The following is a 22,064-nucleotide window of genomic DNA, read 5'->3' as shown; positions in this document are numbered from 1 at the left end:
TTTGTGGCACATAATGTGTCCAAGGATTGCTGGAAAGGTGAAATTTCAAAGAAAATTTATGTATTTAGAGTTTCTGGCTATGAGAAATGGTATAATATTGACGAACTATTAATTTATTTTTAAAAGCAAGCATACAAACCATAGCATTTGTAACATCACGACTGGTCCATTAAGGCAAAAACGGGAGGCAGTGCACGTCAGTAAAAAATATTTAAAACCTGCATGTTTTCTGTGGTAAAACAAAAACAAAATACAGCCATTTAAAGTTTTATTCCCCTCCACTAAGCCAAAATAAAAACACAAGTCTTTCCCCAGCACTTAAAAATTATTTAACATGCTTCCCCGTTTTTACACCCCTCCCACCTCATAAATAACAAACAGTCCCTAAGTGGTATGAAGTGAGTCAGCCCATTCTGTAAGCTCTCATATCATATTATACTGCTGTATGTTTGTATCTGTAATCACATATGAGGCAGCGTTAAATTGACAGATTTTATAATGGAGTTTGGTACCGATGATCTGAGCGTGTTACATCAAATGCTGACCAGACAGTGAACTTGTCACAATGTTTTTGACCCACTAACTTACTATCTTTTTACGTCGATAATCATGTGCTATCAAAATGCACTGTGGTAAGCAGTATGAAGTGTTTCAGCCCGTTATGTAAGCTCTCATGTCATGTTATACTACTGTATGTTTGCATGTGTACTCACTTGTGAGGCAGTGTTAAATTGACAGATTTTATTATGGAGTTTGGTGTAGATAATCCAAGTGTCGTACAGATAGTCTGCCGACCAGACAGTGATTGTGTCATAATGTATTTGGCACTTGTAAGGTGACTATTATGATTTCAACTTTTTTTTATTATTATCCAGACATCACGCAGTGTGTTTGCAAAGTAGGCACCTGCAGGCTAATCCAAGTGGTAGAGCAGGTTTAGCCAGTCTGTCTGTGACTTTTTGATTTCAGGTGAAGTTTAAAATATTTTTTCTGTTATTAAGTCCAATTACATGTCGCTGATATGGAAATAAAGAGACGTCAGGGGAGGTTTCTGTTTACCGAAGGTGTGCTCAAGTTTCTGTTGTACCACCGAGCTCCGTGTTTAAAGGAAAATACAGTATGTTCCTGTTATGTGTTGCATGTGAGCCATACATGCTATTTTGGCAAGCTTGGGTCACTGCTGTATGTTATTTTCTCCCAAAAGGTTGAATTACATGACGTATTATGACAGAAATCCAGATCTTTTTTCCACTCTTCTGTGACCCAGTTGCAGGGGGCTCACATGTACTGAAGAGATCTGCTTCTTTTTGTAGCCAGTTACAGAACATACTCTTAGGCTGGTGGTTATGTGACAGCTTTCAAAAGAGGTCTAAATGAAGATGAGGTGCATTTGCTTTGTGTGTTGCCGTGCAATTTATAAGTCTCAAAGATCGCATAAAATTGCTCTAAAAATCGCCATTTTAGTCTTCAGATTGACTTAAATTGAATATAATTGTTAGAGGAGCCACTCAGATTGCCACAGCCTTCAGAGAGATGGGATTTTCTGCCAGCTGACTCCCACATTCAGTCAACCATGTCTCTGTGGTGCACAGTCCTGCTGTCTGTGAGGCATCGGTACACAGAGGTACACAAGATAACACATGGAGGCATTTTTCAGCACATGATACCTTTACGAGCTGTTCAGGGACTGGAGGCAGATCATCCCGTCCTCACTTGTTAACCTTTATTTGACAACACTCGGGGGATACTTAGGAAAGTGTCGACTGAGCATCTTTGCAGCGACCGGGGAGCTGCCCAGTGCAAACATAGTTTACTGCTGAGCAGCTATGTCGGTGCAGGATGAAGAGTCTTGCCCAAGGGCACCTGAGTCGTAGCTGTTGTGGAAGGATATAGCATTAGTCATTTTCCTAAAGCACATTTTTCCAGACAGTAAGTCTTGTGTCTGTGAGGGAGGAGGAGGGAGGAGAGAGAGAAAGATTTGTTGACGGAAGTTGGCACCCACTGTCACACCTCCCTCATTCACTTAACTGGTGGACTTGCATTATATTCTGGCGACCAGTAGGCGGATTTTCATTACATATCTGCGCAAAACTAAAGCAATATTTCTGAAATGTTGATAAAACACAATAGGAGGTTTGACTGCATTTCCACTGAGTGTCGTTATGTGACTTTTCTCGTGATGTTCTCCTCTCGTGATAACATTTCAAGAAGCACCACGCTGGCCGTCATTATTTCCAGTCGAAGGCGACTGAGGCGTGTTATGTGAGTGATAATGTAAAAGACAAGCCCCTTATTCTCCCACGTATGAGGGATTTCTGGGAGGTTATAGTCCACTGTTCACAGAGGAATTGTGGATTCAAAACTTTTGCACGATCAGTTCAACTTTTGAAGAATTATGTAATGCAATAACACCTCTTGGAGGTAGCAATTTGATGACTTCTTTGCATTACAGTGGCACTATTGTCAGGGCTGAGGATGGAGACGAGGATAGAGACACTAAGCTCTGACTTGGACTATTGCATGCAATGTTTTTTGGAGGCCTAAGAATTAATAACTTACTTGGAACTCTGCTTTGTCATGTGGGCTGACATTAACCAGTGAAGGATGCAAATCTTCTCAATGTCGGCCACAAACTTGGGCACTTTAAAGGGCCCTAACTCTACCATCGGGCAGCCTACAGTTAATCTGGTAGATAAATCAGAATTTTAACTTTTAGGTGAGCAATGAATACCATTAACGCCACCTCACACCTGCGCCCCAGTGTTGGCAGGTGGGAGCGGGCATTTTCATCACAAAGTCGGGCTCAGTGGTTGATGAATGGACGATGGCATGGTTTATTAGCCCAATCCTACTGGTCAGTAGTCTTTCCATAATCTTGCTGATCAACAAACAAACAAGCAGAACCAAAAACACAATGTCCATTTAGGAGGTAATACTAAATAACTACTACTTACAGTATAAAAAAGCCATACTAATAAGAAGAGAAACAATTAAACAATATCAAAACCAATCACAGTTGCAGAAAACGAGACTTTTGAAAGTGTATTGAACTCAGCTGGTGTATTATTTGTATTCTTATCACTGAAAAAGTGAGTCATTAATGCATCTGATACCACTGTGAATACTTTATTAACACCGAAGGGCTGACGAATCAGAGTGTATTCAGGCCTGCGTTGTTTACTCCGGTTGAATTGTTCATTTTCCTCCTTGGTACAATTCAGTGAGTGAACAGACTTTAAAGAACCTAATTAAACAGAAAACATTAATGCTGCAAACAACCCACAATGCAACACACTTTTTAGGAGCTAGTACTCTTGTCTTTTAAAAGAAGGAAAATCCCTGAATATGCGCCCACTTTTCAAGCATCATTTCCATAATTTTCTATTACAGAGAATGATGAGAAGGCCAAGGTTAATGTTAAACCTTAATTTTCCCTTTACAAGACCTTTTGTTGTGGTTAAAGGCCTTGATATTATACAGCAGGCAGAAAAAGTGTTGTGTCTTAACCTTGTCTCTGTCCCATCATACATAATGCAGACTATACTGTAATGCTTGGCATTTCCTCGGCATCTCTTCACTTCAGTGAGTTGAGGTCTGCTGAAAGTCTACGTGTGTGTGTGTGTGTGTGTGTGTGTTTGTGTATGTGTGTGTCAACTGTTAAACAGATCCAGGAGATCTGCAGAGCTCACCTCTTCTGTGATGACAGCAGAATCCAACTGATGGTGCAGACATTGATTTGTTTCTGCAGGTAGAGAGAGTGGACTTGATTTGTTAAAATGTCAATACGGACTGTGCTTAAAGGTCTCGTGTGTGTTTACATAAGCCTAAACAGTGTGTGTGGGTGTGGTGTTGTATAATTAATGCTTCAAGTAGCCTTTGCCCTCCCTATCATTACATCACTTTTAGAGAGAGAGGTTTCGTCCTCTGCAGGCTGGACTTTTGCGTGCATGTGTTTTTGATTTAAAGGAAGGACGGTGGAGGGGGGGGTGTTTCCTTCTCTGACAGTATTCCCTCCGGCCTACAGCATGTTTTTCTAAGATTATTGTTGTCCTTTTTTTAGATTTTTGTCAATAAGAGGAGGTGTTTTTGCCTGAGGTCCAATTCCACTTTCTTGGCGAAGAGTTAGAGGGTATTTATTTGCAATCAGTCAAGTCAAGCTTGTTTTGGCTGAGAAATGCACCATGAAAAGACTTCTGTAAGGCGTCCAGAGGAGGCGGTCCTCACCAGGGCTCAGTGCTAGATCAATACACACCTGGAAAAAGCAGATAATCTGACTGTGCATGATCTATTTTCCTACTTTATCCACTTTAGGATGATCTGCTACATAATCCTCTTTTTTAACACAATACTCTACTTTCAGGTATAGTTATGTCTTGAAGGTATTCTCTCCAGTACAGTTATTTTTTTCTGAATTCAGTAACTATAGCTGTCATCCAACAAGGGCTAAAATAATCGTCAATTGTTGTGATGATCAATGTACGGCTGCAGTTAATGATTATATCTGATTATGATAATTGATCTACCAAATCCTTAATCGTTTGCCTATAAAATGTCAGAAAACTGTAAAACAGTTTCCATCAAAGGTCCTTTAGTTCAGGGTGACATCTTCAAAAGTCTTTTGAGACACAGAAAAGCGGGATATACCAAGCGTATAATTGGCCTTTTTGCTTGGCAAATTTAGAAAAAATAATTTTCTTGAAAAATTTGTTAAATAAAACTAACTGCTCGCAGCTCTCAGAAAATTCAGTCACTTATCTATAAAAAAAAGCCAAATACTCCTGTTTTTTTATCTTGTCTCTGTTTCAGGGAGGGTTTTTTCTGTTTGTCTCTGCTAAGTCCACTGTCCCAATATTCTCAAGCTCCGGTTTGGTCTAAATAAATCCTAAATTCACCAAGTTACATGTAAAAAACATAGAAATTGTGATTGTGTATTTTCTTTTTAGTGTTTTCAGCAGTTATTTTAAAATTAGTTGGAAAAATAACAGACACATGATTCACTTGTGAAAACAACAGTTGGTTGCAGCTCCAGAACTGCTGGCTGACACAACAAACACAAAACAAAGGAAGGAACAGGCTCCGCTCGTCGCCTTTATATTTAGTCTCTTGAAATCCTCCAGGGTGCCACCAGCCAGGAGCAGAAGTCCGTTGAATTCGCATATTAGTCGAGCACTCACAAAATGTTTTCGTACATTTTTCTCTTGATTAAATCATTGGCACTCGCTGAGGCCTGAGGCGTCTCTGCGTGTGTGCTTGTGATTTAATAAAAAGAAAAAGTAAGAAGAACATTTGTGGTCACCTAATATGTGAACAGAGCAGTTTTTCTTCTTCCTTTTTGTGGATTTTATCCCTCAGCGGCTGTGACCGGTCTCTGCCCTCGGGGTTAACAGCACTTCTCTGTAGAAATGATGAATGGCTGCACACTGACTTCAAACTATTATTTTTTTTTTCCTGTTGAAAATTTGACCGGGAAAAAAATGTGTACATAAATATGTAGTTTGGCATAGAGTTTATTGATTGCCAGAACATTACTTTGATTATTGATGAAGCAACATTACAAAACATTTCAGCTTGTAGTTCTTGTGAGAATTAGCTGCTTTTTTTATATCTTAAGTGATTGTGAACTGAGTATTTTGTTTTTTTTTGATTGTTTGTTGGATGGAACAAGCATTTTAGGATCCAGAAAGTTAGGATAAGCATTTTCTACACCATTTTAAACATCATATTACACCACATAAAAAATTAAATAAATATCCTGTAGACGGACAGATGAAAAACAGTATATATAACACGTTCTCAGCTCTGGGTGTTAGTGGTTCTTGCCCTGAACAGCACAGCATTTAATTATACTCAGCAGGTCAGAGCTTGTTTTTTTGCTGTTTTTCTGCAGGACACAAAACTAGTTTGTGCAGTGTGTCTAGTTTTATGGGCAGTAAATACACACACACACACACACACACACACACACACACACACACACACACACACACACACACACACACACATACGCAGTCCCTCATCAGCACCACAAATCACAGTGATGAGCTAAGCCGTGGCCTTTGTTTGCCCATTGAGAGGGAACCAAATGGGAGGAGTGAATGTTACTGAATGGGGAAGCTGACTGATGGTCCTCGCCTTCGACTCGCTTCATTGGTTTATTACGGCGAGGTGAGAGCCCGGCTCTGCTCAATGGCGTCCGTTGTCAGGGCAACCGGTGGAATCTGTGCTGTATCCCGGAGCAAATGATGCTTAAAACTTCTTAAAATGAGGGAAGTGAGTGTGAGAGGAGGCCGGAGTACAGTGTGTGAAATGTAAATGATTGAGACGTTTCACATGTAGGTACGCAGGTTTATCTCTTTCTCTCTGTGCTTTTGGATTAAGGGATTGAGTGGGCTAAGCTGACAGTGAATCGACACACACCAGCAGTGATGCCGGGTGTGTGAGTAACACCGTGTGGATTAAGCAACACACAAATACTCTGCCCATCAAAGAGATCCTGTGTTGGAGTGACACACACGCTCGCACACAGCTGTTTTTCCCCCTAGTCATATATAACACTGATTCACTGCCAATTATTACACGCTGCGAGCAGATGTATTAAGCTAGCTGTGTAAATATGGTACAACCCCACTAGCATTTTATTTTGAAGCTGCTGAAACTCAACACAGCAGCTTCTGCATAATCATTGCAACCTGCTGTCATCAGAAATGCGAAAAAGGCAGATGCAGGGACACATGCATTAATGACTTCACACATTCATATGGGAGGATGTGGCTCAGCAGCTCGTGTGCAACATTTGGTTAGCCTTTAGCACACTGGTGTTATACTAGTGGTTTATCAGTTAGACACTTCTCCTGTTTGATAAATCATTGAGCAATTTATGAAGCCAGAAAGCCAAATATCAGCCAAATCCAGTTTATAAACTTTCAAATATGCTGTATTTTATCATCCTTTTTTAAAATATTAGACTGTTGGTCAGACTAAACAACCAATTTAAAGACATCACATTGTGCTCTGAAATAATTGTAATAGGCAGTCTTTTTTCTTGTGTTTTACACAGTTTTCTGTCATTTTATATTTGATAAAAAAATGTTAAAATAGTTTGTTCCGAGCCCAGTAATACACACAAAATCACAGTCGAAATCAGGGCTGCTTTTTGGTTTAATAAATTAATGGATTAATTATCCCATCTTAAAAATAGCAGAAAAGAGCGAGAAATGTCCATCACATAGTACATTTACATGATGTTAGGAAGTCAAATGTTCAATTCACCGCCATAGAAGACGAAGAAAAGCAACGATGTTGTACATTTGACTGGCAGGTTATTGGAAATATTTGTTATATTAGGTTAAAAAATGGCCTAAATTACTTATTTTAAATGATCAAAATAGTTGCAGATTAATATTCTGCCAATTAATAATGTAAATGTGTCAGCTCACATGTAAATAATGTCTGTGTCATAAACAAATAATACAAAGTTGTTGTCCCACATACACACCTACACACCTGCCAGTTATGTAATCCACAGAGTGTTTGCATGTATTTGCGTGTTCACATACAGGGTCACTCAGACTGCGTGGACGCATTTCAAAGTTACTATCACGAGAGCTCTGGCTTGTACTCTCGCCAACATTTCAGTGTACTTGGCTCGAGTAAGTACGTAAGTGTGTCAGTGTGTGTGTGCATATGTGTGTGTGTGTGTTATAAGTGCAGGGCAGTGCTGTGTTATGAATCAGGAGTCTAAAAATGGAGCGTTTCTCTAAAGAGGTGTTGAATGTAGCTGAACTCTTTCCTCTGTTACATTTGGTACCTAAATACGGAGTGAAAGAGTGTGTGTTTCTGCATGAGCGTCTTATAGCACACACTCTACATTTAAAGAGATGCTCTCTTTGCTTTTCAGCATTAGATACACAGTGCCACTGCATTTAAGTACCACGTTGAGGTTAGATGATTGAGCTTTTGATGGTTATATACTTCTGCATATTTCCTTCAACTTGGAATAGGAGAATAGAATAACTTCTAGTCGATAAAGTCCTAATACATTTTAATGTAACTGAATCAGATGCACAAAGTGTTTAGTGACTTTAGTCACCTTTTCCGGTTTCGCCCGCCCCATGTAAGGGCTTGAACTGGTTTGACTTTTTGCAGACGGGTATTTGTCATAACGTCATGTTGTGACAAATTAGTAATAAGCAAAATGACAATGTGGTTAACAGAAGAACATGTTTGTTTCAATGGTGCCACAAGTGTCTGACAGGCTATGAGCAATTTATTGCAGAGCCGAGGCCGGCGAGATGAAGGAGATAAAGGTGGGAGGAGCAGAGCGGCGCATGTTGTGTTTGTTGACTAAAAAGTTAATGTGGTTTTTTATGTGGCGAGACAAGACATGGTCGAGTTTGTTTGTCAAGTCTGCATCAATATGACATTTTGGATTTGAAGCAGATGAAAGAGGTGAGCTGAACAGTGTAACCAGTGGACTGGAGTCGCTACGTAACACATAATGGCTTGTTTTATTTCTGTCACCTGCTTTGAAAGCGCTGCAGTGGATGAGGAATGGCTGATTCATGAAGGTGAAATGAGGAGTTATCTCTGTGAAACTTTGTGGTTTGACTGCAGTAACTTAAATAAGGTGGCAGCTGGCTGGAAGGAGATCACCAGGCAGCTGAAAGTTTGTGAGAATATTAACACTTGCTGTTGGCTATCTTGTAAGTTATCCTCAATAAATATGACAATATGCAAAAGCACAAATGAACAGCACGTACTCCCCTGGCGGGTTTTGGATTTGTGCAAAGCTATATTTTTTAAATTTCTATGAAACACATTTGCGAGATGACTGTTTCCACTGTGCGACTTTAGTTGCAGCCACTGCACTAGCCGTCATTATTTCCTGTTCAAGGCTACGTAGGCGTGTTATGGAGAGAAAATGGAAAGGTGAGCAAATTATACGTGGGAGTGTCCACATAAGAGCGATGTCTGGGAGGTGATAGTCCACGATTTCACAGAGGAATTGTGGATTCAAACTTTCGGATGATCCGCTCAACTTTTGCAGAGTTACATGATGCAATAACAGCTCTTGTAGCTCCTGCTGCATCATGAGGGAGCCAGTTCCTACAGACAAGCACACAGCCATCGCATCATGTGACCTACAAAAGCCAGAAAGAAAAAGTGTTTCCATCGCAGTTTTGCAATATATGGGTTTTTCAAACCCTGAAATACCTCCTCATGTGAGTGTAACTTTTTTGTTTTGTTTTGTTTTTTGCATTAAATGGGAGTTTTTTTGAAATTAACATGTTTCCATTAGGCATATTTTATATTTGTTATTTTAGTTTGCACAATTTGAGGGCAGAAAAGAGCAGAATCGTTTGTTGACCTCAGTTTTTTAAAAAGTTAAGAGAGTAAAGTACCAGAAAAAGGTATTGCTGGGTACCAGTACCGAACTGGAGCTACTGGTCAAATGTGAACCGTACTTGACCTCATATAAGCTGCTCGTGTTTGTATGAGGTCAGTATGTTGTGCTGTTAGATGCTGGAGGTTTGCTGTTGATTAATATTTCTGGATAATCCCACGCGGTACGGGTCATAACATTATTCATTTGACCATATGGTCAGTGGCTGGAAAAACTAGGCTGCTTTTGTGATTTAAAAAATGTCCCTTTAAAGGCCACAGTATAAACTCTTGACCTTAACTTGTTTGAATACTTTAAAACTCTAATCCGATTCTGCCGTCGGTCCACCTGTGGAGTTCAAACACTGACCTCGACCCTCTGTCTCTCTCCTCTCTCCTGTCGCTCTGTGTCTCCATCACTTCCTCGTCCACGCCCTTTTAAACCTCTCACTGTTTTTCCTCAAATTCACAACCTCACACATCTGCGTCCTCCCTCCATCGCTTTCTTTCCTTCCTCACCGAGAATTTAGAATGAGAGCAAGGGCTGCTGGGTAATCTTTGCTCTGGAAAGCATCAGATTAAAATCTCAGATTACAAGAGGGAGAGGAGAGAGAAGAGGAGGGATTACAACTTTTTTTTTTTTGCATGTGGGTGTGTAAAGCAGGTCATACACAAACATACACGTGGTTCAGCTTGTCAGGAGATGTTCTCCCCTCCTTTAGCGTGTGCAGCTACGCGCTGTGCTCAGTTTTAACGCTTCACGGATGTGTGTCGTTTCCGTTTGTTTGTTATCAAGTCATTAGCAGATGCTGAGCTCCATAGATAGTAAATGGATTGGCAACAGTTCATTGATTTTTAACTCGACATCCATTCAGACCGCTGTCTTTCTCGCTGCAGTGTGATTTATTGATTCTCTGTATTACATAGTTTTTCTCTGGTGTAGTTAAAAGAGCAAATCACCTCAGGCTGCTCATCACTGAAGAGTGCTGCTCTTTTCTTTCTGACAGTGTACTCCAAAAAAGCTCCACAAAAAGTTTATTTATTCTTCTACTGCAGAAAGAAAGCACTTAAAGGAGAAGTTCAACCCAAAATCAAAAATACATATTTTTCCTCTTATTGCTTTATATCAATCTAGATTGTTTTGAGTTTTTGAAATATTAGCTATAAAGATGTCTGCCTTCTAGTGTCATCTAGTTCCATTATCCTGAGAGAGACTGTCCCTCACATCAACCCTATTTTAAATAATAATCGTCTCTCCAAATATAGCAGCTTATCATTAAATATCATCGCATCATTCACTCAGGGACATTAGTTTTATTAGTACAAACATAAGAAGAGATTACTGAAAAGATTGGCACACGCTGTGTTCAATGTCGTGCGCCGCTCAGTCTGATTTCCAAAGCAAATCATGCGAATTGTTCTGCTCGGATAATAGTTTCAACTTGATGCATAAAAATGGTGTTATGAAAGGCTTTTGTGGACTCTTATCCTTCTCGCTCTGCAGCAGAGGACTGCTGGAGAGTGGAGACGAGCAGCAGCGTCCTCTTTGCATCACGAGGCTCTGGAGTTTGTGCAAAATGCTGTTTGGATTTTTAGAAAGACGAAAAACGATACAAAAAGCTTGTTTCTTTGAGTGACTATAGTTTTGCAGATCTTCATTCTGAGCATTTAACCCTCGAAGAACATGCTGTTTAGCTCATGTAACACAACAACTGGCTAAATTCATTACAGAAAATCGTCTTGCTCAAATTGCTCTGCTGCGTAAGTCTACACCAGCTTTATTTCCTCGGGGAACGTCTTAGTCGATCACAGTTTAAGTTTGCACTGAGAGAAGAGGGGAATACATGAGAGGAGGAGAGAAGGATATCTGTCAGTCTCTCATCCCTCCATCTGTGCTTTGTCAAGTCTTTTAAACCTTGATAGACGTCACTTTTTTTGGGCATTCAGATGCCTTTTACAAGTAGTTAAACTTTTGAACCCTGAGCAAATCCATTTCTTTCAAATATATTTTAAAAAAAAAGGTGACAAACAACTTGACAAGAGATGTCCCGCAAGAAATTATTACATTCAGAAAATTTAAAAAAAAATCCAGAACTGTGTTTAAAACTATCATAACTATGTATTTCAAATTATTTTTATAGATTTTTTATAATATGTAAGCCTTTTTATTCCAGGTTATGTCCTATTTGGGTGAGTTTTTATTTATTTATTTATACAAATTATCATATAATTTTTCTGTTTTCTTGCCAATTCTGAGACATTTCCTCCTAAGTTGCTCATTGCTTCCTTCCTTCTTTTTAAGAAATCAAGCCAATTTTTCCAGGTTTTAAAGACTTAATGAGGCTTATGCTGAGAAACTAAAGAGCTACTTCTGCTATAAATTAGGTTTCTTTTCTTATCTCATAGCACACATGTTGCACACAGAAGGGTTTTGCAAAGAACTGCAAATCTTATGTGATGCTTCAGCTTTTGATGCTCACTCCCCAACATTTCTGTTACCTTTTTGAAATTTAGCAAAACTCTTGTGATAGTTTACCAATGAGGCACGAAGGAGAAGATTGATTAAATGTCCGTCAAATTAAATTGTTTATAAAACTAGACAGCCTAAATGTCGATGTCAGCTGCTTTCAAATTAAAAGTTCTCTGAGTAACAGAATCATTTCTTCATTGATTATTCTGACAGTTATCTATGCAGAAGTCATTGAAAATATTTCTGGCCACTACTTATTACCACTGCTCCCACTACTGTTATCTTTTCGGGGACTTATTTTGCTTTTTATTTTCTGTCATATACAAGATGTTACAGTGTCATATATTTATATTAAACATGACCAAAATTTCAAATAATGAGGTAAAATCATGCAAAAGTAATCTCTCTGCATACTTTTCCTACTTGCACGCTATGTTTTAGTTTTTCATTTTTTTAATCATTCAAATGTTGCTGCGTGGTTAACACACATTTTTCTGTGGAGTGACAAACACATTTATTTTTGCTTCACGTGGACGTGAAAGAATGCAAATCTGGTGGAAAACTTAAGTAGAGGTATGAACCTGAAAATGAGCACAATAGTTCCTCTTGAAAATGCTGGTACCTGCATACAGAAATCAGCTGCACTGGTGCTAATACTGAATGCTTTTATAAACAGCGGTCCATCGGTGATTAATGCAGCTGTCAGGTGTATAGATTCTCAGCACAGAAGCAGTGTTGACAATTTGACACGAGTGCTGTTGAATGAAATGAAGTGGCTGTAGAAGCAGGATCAAACCTGAAAGCGAAAGCCGTAATGACTTGAAGTGCTGCGCTGATTGGAGTTACAGTGTCACCAAATAACAAGGCCATTGAACGCCGTGTCAGAGCAATTTGTAAATAATTATAGTCAATCAAAAGTGATGAGGGATCCATTAAACGAGGAAGCTGGTTGCAGACTGCAACGTGGTCTGACATTACCTGTGCATGGCGTACTTAGCCTCTGAATGATGTGGACACATCGTGTTCAGACAGACACGAGTTTGGTGTGTGTGTGTGTCTGTGTGTGTCTGTGTGTGTCTGTGTGTGTCTGTGTGTCTGTGTGTCTGTGTGTGTCTGTGTGTGTGTGTAGAGAAACAGCTTGTTAAGACTTGAAATCGGTTTTCAGCCAGAGCAGTGACCCAGCACTCAGACATGTGCTATTTACTTCCCTTCAGCCTCACCTTGGGTTTGGCCTCAGTGCAGGTGTGTGTGTGTGTCTGTGTGTCTGTCTGTGTGTCTGTCTGTGTGTGTGTGTGTCTGACGGTGTGTGGATCTCTGTGTTTTGCTCTGACTCTCACCTGCTTGTATGTTCATGTATAGAGCATTTATGGAAATCAGTCATTGCTCCGTGTGAAACCAATGTTTATGATGGTTACGCCTTTCTTTCAGCAATATAATCCTCACAAATAAACAACTCTTTTAGGATTATTTTAGCCTAAATACAGTCGCCAGAAATTAAAAAAAAGTTATGTTAAATTAAATACACTATGGTCGCATGACGACGCTCTGTAGCCTCGTTTAGCCACCTGTTAGCAACTGCCTTTTTTAAGACACATGAAAGCTCCAAATTCAGGAGTGAGGTATTACTGACATATTTCCGCTTGTGTTTATTAGAGATCTTATTTCAATCATTAGATTTTTACTTTACATTTCACTTTATTGTCAGAAATAATTCTGATATCTGTCTTGCCTCCCAGGATGTCAGCTGTTTCACATAAATACACATAAATACAAAACATTTAACCAAATAACAAAATTCATACAAAAAATGCTACAAATCACAAAAGACATCACAAAAAGTGGATGCAGTGCAACATGTTACTCATTACCTGTTACATTCAGTTTTCAACTCAGATACACTGAAGCTACTCTGAAGCCAGACTCTGATTTAATGGTTTGACAGACTCAAGAACAAAAAATTCCTCAGCCTGTTCAGTCGAGCCCGCGGGACTCAAGAATCTCCCGTGTGATGGCAAAAGCTGATGTTCTTCAAATAATGTGTGAGAGGGATCAGAAGTAATACGACAAGCCAGAGAAAACATTCTTGTAGTAAACGCAGTTTGGAAACTGGACTCAAGCGCTTCACCCACAATCTTTCGCAATCTATCGCAGTCGAGCCGAATTTAAGAACTCCTTTATACATACAATGATAAAAAATATGATAATTAATTTAACACTAAATAAGTAAAATAGCAAGAATAATGAAAGGATTGATAAAATTCCACTATGCACATTTAAGTTTACACAAATCTGCTTATAAATAAACATATATATGTATACATTCACATTAAATGTACACATTTATTGTGAGAAGGCAACGGGCAAGAACGGATTCAATAGGAGAAACTGATTTTGCAAGTCTGACTTCATCAGGCAGGTCTTTACAGGCGCCTTACAGCTGGCCGGGCATTATGGGTGAAATTAGTCTCAAGATTACAGCTGAAACCAGCAGGCGGTTTTAGGACTCAACCTGCCAACCCTCCCTATTCCCCTAGACCTTAACCTATATCTGATGAATTGTTGAGAATTATTACATTTTGATATTTCTGTTTCAGCCGGCGCAGCATTTCTATCACTGGTTTATTGACCACAAAACTCACAAACCGACCACGTGTTAAAATCATCTCACTTGATGCTACAATTGTTTCACCTTTATTGGATAATACAGATATATAAATGAAAGAGAGAGGCGACGAGATGCAGCAAAAAGTTGCAGATCAGACTTTAATTCGGCTCGCAGAGGCATACCGATTTCACACCGTGGTGTGAAAATTGAAGGTTATCATATTGTGTACATTTACTCATTTACTGTATAGAAAAAAAGCATCTGGATTAGCAACAATGAACAACAAAAGAAGATTTTTTTTAAAAAGAGCGGGAAAAAAACCTCAAAGAAATGTATTAATACAAATGAAAATTGAAAAAAAAGGAAAAAAGTGATTAAAAATTGTAATAATACTAAACATGATTTAAATATGTAATTATATAATTACTTAAATATGATATAAATTTAAAAAATACTTTAATGTCAAGTCTTAACAATCTGTGTGCCCTCTGTCATTAAACCCCAAGTCGGATAAGTAAAGATTTACGTTAAAAAAAATCTTTATGGTTTCTTTGTCCGCCCGTCTGAGGTTTCTTGAGTGTGTTGTAATACTGTGCCCTCGTTGTAGTGCTGAACATTGCCTAAACTGTATGTGTTGCATCTCTGGAGCCCATCTCCCATTTTTCCGTCTGTTCTGAGCCTGTTTTGCTCTCCATTTATTCTCTCGGGTAATTGTCTGTTGAATCTGTGGAGCCCCGTGGGGAGGTGGTGTGCCAGTCTGCCAGCTCCTCTTCCCCACAGGAGGCTCCTCTTCCCTGGCTGCAGAGTCACGGCTGATCCCCCTCCAGTCTGATTCGCATGAACCAAATGTCTCATTTGACCTCAGACTGTCCTCTTTTTTTTATCATAGGTGAGCCGAAACTCTGTCTCTGTACGTGATTTGAATAATGGTTTGAGAAAATGGGAACGGTTGAATGAACACACCCAGAGGATATCCTGTCACCAAAGACAGTTCTGTTTTTTAATTTTAGTATTCTCTTTCTTGGCACAAACAATTTAACTATTGGACAGCAGTTAATCAAATATTCATTATGTGTGTGTCTTCTGATTGCAGACTTAATTATACTCTTTAATTATTAAATATCACTTTTATTTAAGTAAACAGGGAGATAAAGAAAATATGAGCCCTTATGTCACAGCAGTGGTGATGCAGAAGTTAAGAAAACAATTAAGATAATGTGAAAATTATACGACAGAGTGTTTCGGAGCCCACAGAGAGCGCGTGGTAATCTTAATGACGAATAGCTCCGGTAGAGACCGACTATGTGTCTGTTTCATTTATTATTCATGCAGCACAACCAAAATGCCCTGTTTCTTTTTAGCACTCCAGAGTTGATTTGCGCCTCACAGGTTGAATTGATTTTAATTCAATTTCAGGTGCAGTGGTTTGTGTGAGCTGCGTCCTATTCTGTGGCAGCATGATGCATTAGGTTTGGTGCGCGAGCTTTTCTCCTGCAGGAAGTACAGTCATGAATTTCCAGGGATTCTCATCTGTGTTATTCTCAGGTCTGTTGGAACGGAGTGGCCTTGGCAAACCGAACGGGATGGATTAAACCTTTCAAAACTTCAGTTTCTAAATTGCCTCCGAGCACAACTCCATATTTGTGCAAAAGGCTGTTGTATCAGGGCTCGAAATACCATGTGCAAATGAAAAATAGCGCATGTGATATTGGAGTTGTGCATGTAATGTATTAGCTCTACATGCACCGGTGCCCATAACTCGAGGAAAATAACATCAATTCAGAAAATATATTATACAGAGCTGCTAAATCTCATGCACTGACCAGATTGATGCACTTTTCACACACTCTCACACCACACATCCGCTTTCTCACAGATTGAAAACCACTTTTTTCCACCTTTTTTATCTGACATTTTTTGTCAAAAACTGAGTTATTCATTTTATTGTCCTGCTCTCGTCCACTAAAATTATATCCAGTTGGCCATCTACCATCCCTCTGATTCCACGACAACGTGTTAACAACTCGTCAACAATATGTGAAGTGTTTTTTTTTTACTTGCATTGTTGGACTTTTTATCTAGAAAATGAAAAGGTTCACATCACATTTGCTGCTTTGAATAAAACTTTGAAAAACACTATGAAGCTCCGTAACTCAAAATCACGCAGAACACTGATAAAACTTGATAATTTTAAGGTAGTGATTTACAACGTGCTTGAAAAACGGACACTGACAGACGAGAGAGCAGCACAGCACGAAAACAGCACCGTGTAAAACTCTGTTAAGTGAATCACTCCTTGGATTTTGATACACGTCTGTTTGTGTTGTTATGCTACCGGTACTTATGCTGAATTCACTTAGAATCAGGTAGACGGCGAATAAAACAAATAATCTGACGGATGGCAAACAAAACATGCATGGAGATATGTTAGGTATTGTGCAAAAATAATAATAAAAAAAAAAAAGATTTAATAAGATTTGATAAAAAAAATGATGCTGTTTTGTGTAAAAATAATGAAAAAATATTTAAAAAATCAATTAACAAGATTTCAAAATTGCTAAAGAAAAGCAACCGGGTTCCTTAAACATTGGGCGTGATCCGCGTACACAGTGACATCACCTCCTGAGTCCATTGTTTAAAAGGTGATGGCTACATTTTATTTTTAAACCCCAAGTGCAGCCTCCCAGAGCCATCAGTATCTATATGTGTGAACTATAGCATGTTTTATTCACTGTTTTGTCCTAATGTACTATAGTGCATCGGGGTTGTTGCCATGGTTACTTGCAGCTGTGTCATAGATACGAGCTAGATGCCAGCTTTCTATATCATCAATATATTATTTTGGTGATGCGGGCCATCAGCATCATCCGTGTTTGAGGCAGCTACGTGCCATGTCACCGTGGTCAGACAGCTTCCTGTTATTGGCTTAAGAGGCCGAGTTTTAAACATCTCCTCCTCTAAATCTCTTGATCTCCCAATCCCATTATTTCCCCCCCAGCACTCAAACACACACACCAGTTTAATTCAGCCAGTGCTAATCTGGTGTGCTGGTGCAGACGGCGTGGCTCCACGCTGGTTTAGAGCCGACTAATAGATGATTAATGTGCGTTAATCTCTGTGTTTTTAAACACTCGTTTGTCACAGAAAAGACCAACACAGAATACGCTAAATACGTCATTTCATTAGCTTTCATGTGTTCTGCTTTATATCCATCCTTTCTCTGATACACACAAAGAACATTCAGTGTGTCTGTTTACTGAATGGATGTGGTTTAGTGTGTATATATACTGTGCACATTGATCACTGTCACTTTAACTGTGGCAGTGTTAGTTAAAGGCTAATTTTCAACTGTTGCTCTTGGCTTGATGTTAAATCAGCTATTAAAAAACAATTTTCTTCCGTTTCTGTTGGGTTTGGAGGGTATTACTAGACTCAGACTTTAGACTCGGATCAACTTAATTGTCATTCAGACTATGAGATATGTGACGTATCTGTACGAAATACAGATATCTCACCAGAAAATGACTTGGACGTTAGTCACCTGTAAGAATATTACTTAAATAAAAGCCTTTAAGTATCTGATATTTACTGCACTTAAGAATCAAAGGTGATTTCATGATATTTAATGTACTTAAGTATTACAAGTAAAAAGTAAACTCTGTTAACAAAAAGCAAAAAGTCAGAATTTTGAGAATCATTTTTATTTATTTGTAATGTACACCATCTTAAAAATGGAGCGCTTGAATAAAAACAAGATCTTTTTTACAACGTTAAGGATTCCCTCCTCCTTCCCTATTTTGTAACAATTAACTAAAATACTAAAGGAAAAGGCAGTAAAAGTGAAGTTTGACAAGAAAAAAAAAACTCAAGCAAAGTACAGATACTCCCAAAAGGTCCTTTACTGTAATGAAGTATTATTACTTTGTTACGTTAAACCACTGGCAGTGCAGTAAAGTAAAGAGCAGCAAAATTAATCTTTGTTCTGAGTTCCTCAGAAATGGAAAAAAGTGCCATGCCACCGTAGACTTGATTATATTTCATATTAGTGCTGCAACTAATGATTATTTTTTGTCATTATTGCTAAATCTGCTGATCTGCTACCATCATGTGCAACCAAGAAAAGCAACAAATCCTCACAATTGAAAAGCTGGAATCACAAATATCTGACTTTTTTTTGCCTAAAATGTTTGCAGCTATATTCCATAAAGCCACATTACCATATGATCTATCCCTGTAGGCTACCATAAGTTATCTACGCACATATATGTGAGAGTATGACGTCCTGTCAGCTCAGGTGAGATGGTGCTAGCTTCATGTGACAGTGATAAATAACATCCATGCACAGTCATCATCTTATTTAGCACTCAGGGAATTTTAAATGTCCTTTAAACATCCTCGACTTGATGGATTAGTGTTGTTTTGGGTCGATGTGTTCATTTGTTGCTGGCGGACGGCTGCTGATTGGTTTTTGATAAAATAGTTGAGTGTCACTTTTTGGCAAAAAGACCCTGATGAGCTAAAGGGGAGGATTGCGTTGATTATGAGGAACGGCGTTACTGTCTACCTCTGGCTCATGTTAGTGGAAAATAAATTGATGGATCGGTGGCAGAGTTTAAGGGCTTCTGACTCTCGGCTGGGAGCAACAAAAGAAAGGTTTCCCTTGGCAATTTCATGTGTGTTTGTACGAGGCCGTCGTCTCCCAATGGCAAGGTCCCCACTCCCAGCTCCATCAATGAGCCGGCGTAGTGGGAGTTGGAGTAGCACTTGCTGGCCAATTCTCTCTTTTCACATGCAGAACGGTACACACCGCGAGCATCCTCTTCAGTCTCTAATCTTAGATTTTGGATATGGAAAAACAATGCAAATCACACGCCAACGCACACTTCTATCTGTCCCATCTTTTTCCCTTAAGGGTTTTTGGTTGAAGTTCTGCCTTCGAGTGATCATTATTTCCATTATCAGTATAATCTAGAGACTATTTTTAGCCGCACCGGCAGCGAGGCTGTGAGAATGATGAGCTCAGTCAGTCCATCACTTTTCCAGACGGTAATGTCTCAACATCTACATAATGGATTAGCATAAAATGTTGTACAGACATTCATGGTTCCCAAACTAGGAAGTGACTTTAGTGGTCCTCTGACTTTTCTTTAGCACAGCAGGTCAACATTTTTGGGTTTGAGATCAACCATTTGATGGATTGCCATGAAATTTGGCACACAAACTCAAGTTCCCTTCAGGATGAGTTATAATTACTTTGGTGACGTTTTATCTTGCATCACTATCAGGGCGACTTTGTAATTTATAATTTGATTTATGACCAAATACCTGCAACACTAATCACTTTCCTGCCTCAGCTGCACTTTGTGGTCAGTGCTTATTCCAGGAAATCTTCACCCACAGAATCACATTTATATATCAGCGACTCAGCTCATGTCATGTTGATTTCATGAGGTAAACTGCTTTTCTTGCATGCCTAAATGGCAAATGAAGAACCTAAAAATAGAAAAAGTCATAGAGGTCTCAGTTTAAAAAACATAAAAGCTTATCAAAATATCTGTTTACTAGGGCTGTACCCAAATGAGAAATACAGTAGTCAAATCATATTTGGCTGTTCGGTTTGAAAAATAATGGATTCCTTTTTTTGTTTTCTATCCAGAGTTTAAAGTTTGAATTGGCTTTGCGAGACATGTCACACGACGTTCACAGCGTACAGTAAACAAGCTAACGACGGGTCATAAATGTGCTACAAGGTGCTTTTTGCTGACACTAGATAAAAAACAAAAGCAAGATTGTGTCGTAAGTTGCTGTGAGCTGCAGAAGAAAGAAGATAATTTTATCTCAGACTTACAGTGCGGTCGCTGTCCCATCCTCCCCCCACACCGGAAACACAGGTAGTGTCAAAAAAACTTGTTGCACATTTGTTGCACATCTGTTGTCAGCGCCGTTTGCTTGTTTACTTTGCTTCATATGAAAAAACAAAACAAATCAAATGTGCATTTTTAACAGCTGAGTACAGCCCTAATAATTACCTTACAACCGTCTGAAACACAAAAAGGCAACAAATTCAGACATTAGAGAGGCAGGGACTAACAAGTTGTGCATGATTAAATGATTACCAAAGCTGTTTTCCATTAATTTTCTGTGGATGAACAGATGTATGAATCCACTAAGCCTTTCAGAAATATGCAATAGTTTATCTGTTTGTGTGGTTGTTTGTGGAAGGCTAATTGTTCCTCAACAGAATTAAAAAGCAGTAGAGCATGTGAGATTTTTGCATATATATTTTAAGATAGATGTTTTTTTATGCAACAAAGCTTCCAGAGCAGATTTAAACCCAGAAGCTGCAGATGTTATTTAAATTAACCAGCTTAGCCACCAGGACATTACATCTGATTTTTCAGCTTTTTCACTTTAAGGCTGTCTGCGGCGACAAATCAAATTTCGAACATATTTGCAGGAAGTTTTATGGGCAGCAGTTCCCTCCAAGGAAATCGATCGCAGCAAATGTTTCATTTTAAAGACATTCTGCCCTCGCACCCGACCATTTTTCATTTTTTGGAGGCAAGTTGAATCGCCTAGTTTCAGAGGTATCCAAATGTTTCCTTCATATTTCCCTGTGGACGAACGCCTGGGTGTTTGGTGTTAGTGTGTTTTGGCTGTGCGTCCACCCATCTGTATAATAATCTAAATGGCCTCAGCGCAGATCAGGGTCATAGGACGAGCTGTGACCTAATATCTGCTCTGTAAAGCAAACACGTGTGCCCTAAGAGACATACGGTGCCTCTGTGTGTTCACATGTTGATAATTTCCAGCTCCCACACCCTCAGACCCACTTTCCAATGGATGTCCGATACGTGTGCGGACTGCTGAGTGCGAGGCTCCGCCAGCCAGCTGCGTGTTCATACACTCGAATCTCCTGCATCTGGCTGATTTATGAGCGCGCTGTTTGTATGTGAGAGGCAGGACAGGAAGAAAGGGCAAAAATGTTTGTTTTTTGCAAATGAAAGCGTGATCTGCTCACAGATGTTAAAGTTTGAAGTCTGTGCTGCAGTAAAAAGATGATGCACTGTATGTTTGCGTGACACACTCACAGCGTTAATCATCCGGCTGCAACTGATTGACTTCACCAACTTTAATTATTAAATCATCCGTTCATTATTTTTCTGATTAACCTTTTACCACCCGCGGTTCCAGCTGCAGGACACGAGCACCAGCTCTATGAAAAGTCACATGACCAATTGTTTTGTGAGTTTTAGTGATGTAAAGGAGTAGAGGAGGTTCTAAATGAAGTTATTGACTGATTTAGCATTTCAGTCCTTTAACATGGACTCATGATGAACAGTTTAATTTTTTTCACATTTTATCACTTTATGAAAGATATATATCTTTTATTTAACCACATAAAAGTCTAATTTAGACCTAAAATCAAGAACAGCCTGATAAATAGGGCAGCAGAAACATCGCTAAAACAATAAACACAAGCAAAAAAAATAACTGTCACACATTACAAAGAGCAAGCACAAACAAATCTTACATTTGTGAGGCAACAAACAGCAAATGTTTCTGTATTTTTGACTTAGCGCTGATTTCATGAGTGTTTTATTTACA

At 39.1% G+C, this 22,064-nt stretch overlaps 1 protein-coding gene across 3 annotated transcripts in view; it reads left to right on the top strand.

Moving 5' to 3' along the window:
- The window catches only part of tmcc3 (transmembrane and coiled-coil domain family 3), a 57,833-nt gene that overhangs the window by 25,681 nt on the left and 10,088 nt on the right, over positions 1–22,064 (top strand). The gene's annotated exons all lie outside the window — the stretch shown is intronic.

Source organism: Plectropomus leopardus, chromosome 22 (assembly GCF_026936395.1).
Source record: "Plectropomus leopardus strain MGB_pleo_1.0 chromosome 22, ASM2693639v1, whole genome shotgun sequence".
NCBI classification, from domain to species: domain Eukaryota; kingdom Metazoa; phylum Chordata; class Actinopteri; order Perciformes; family Serranidae; genus Plectropomus; species Plectropomus leopardus.
The sequence above is the reverse complement of the archived record's forward strand: the minus strand, read 5'-3'. Positions and strand labels throughout refer to the sequence as shown.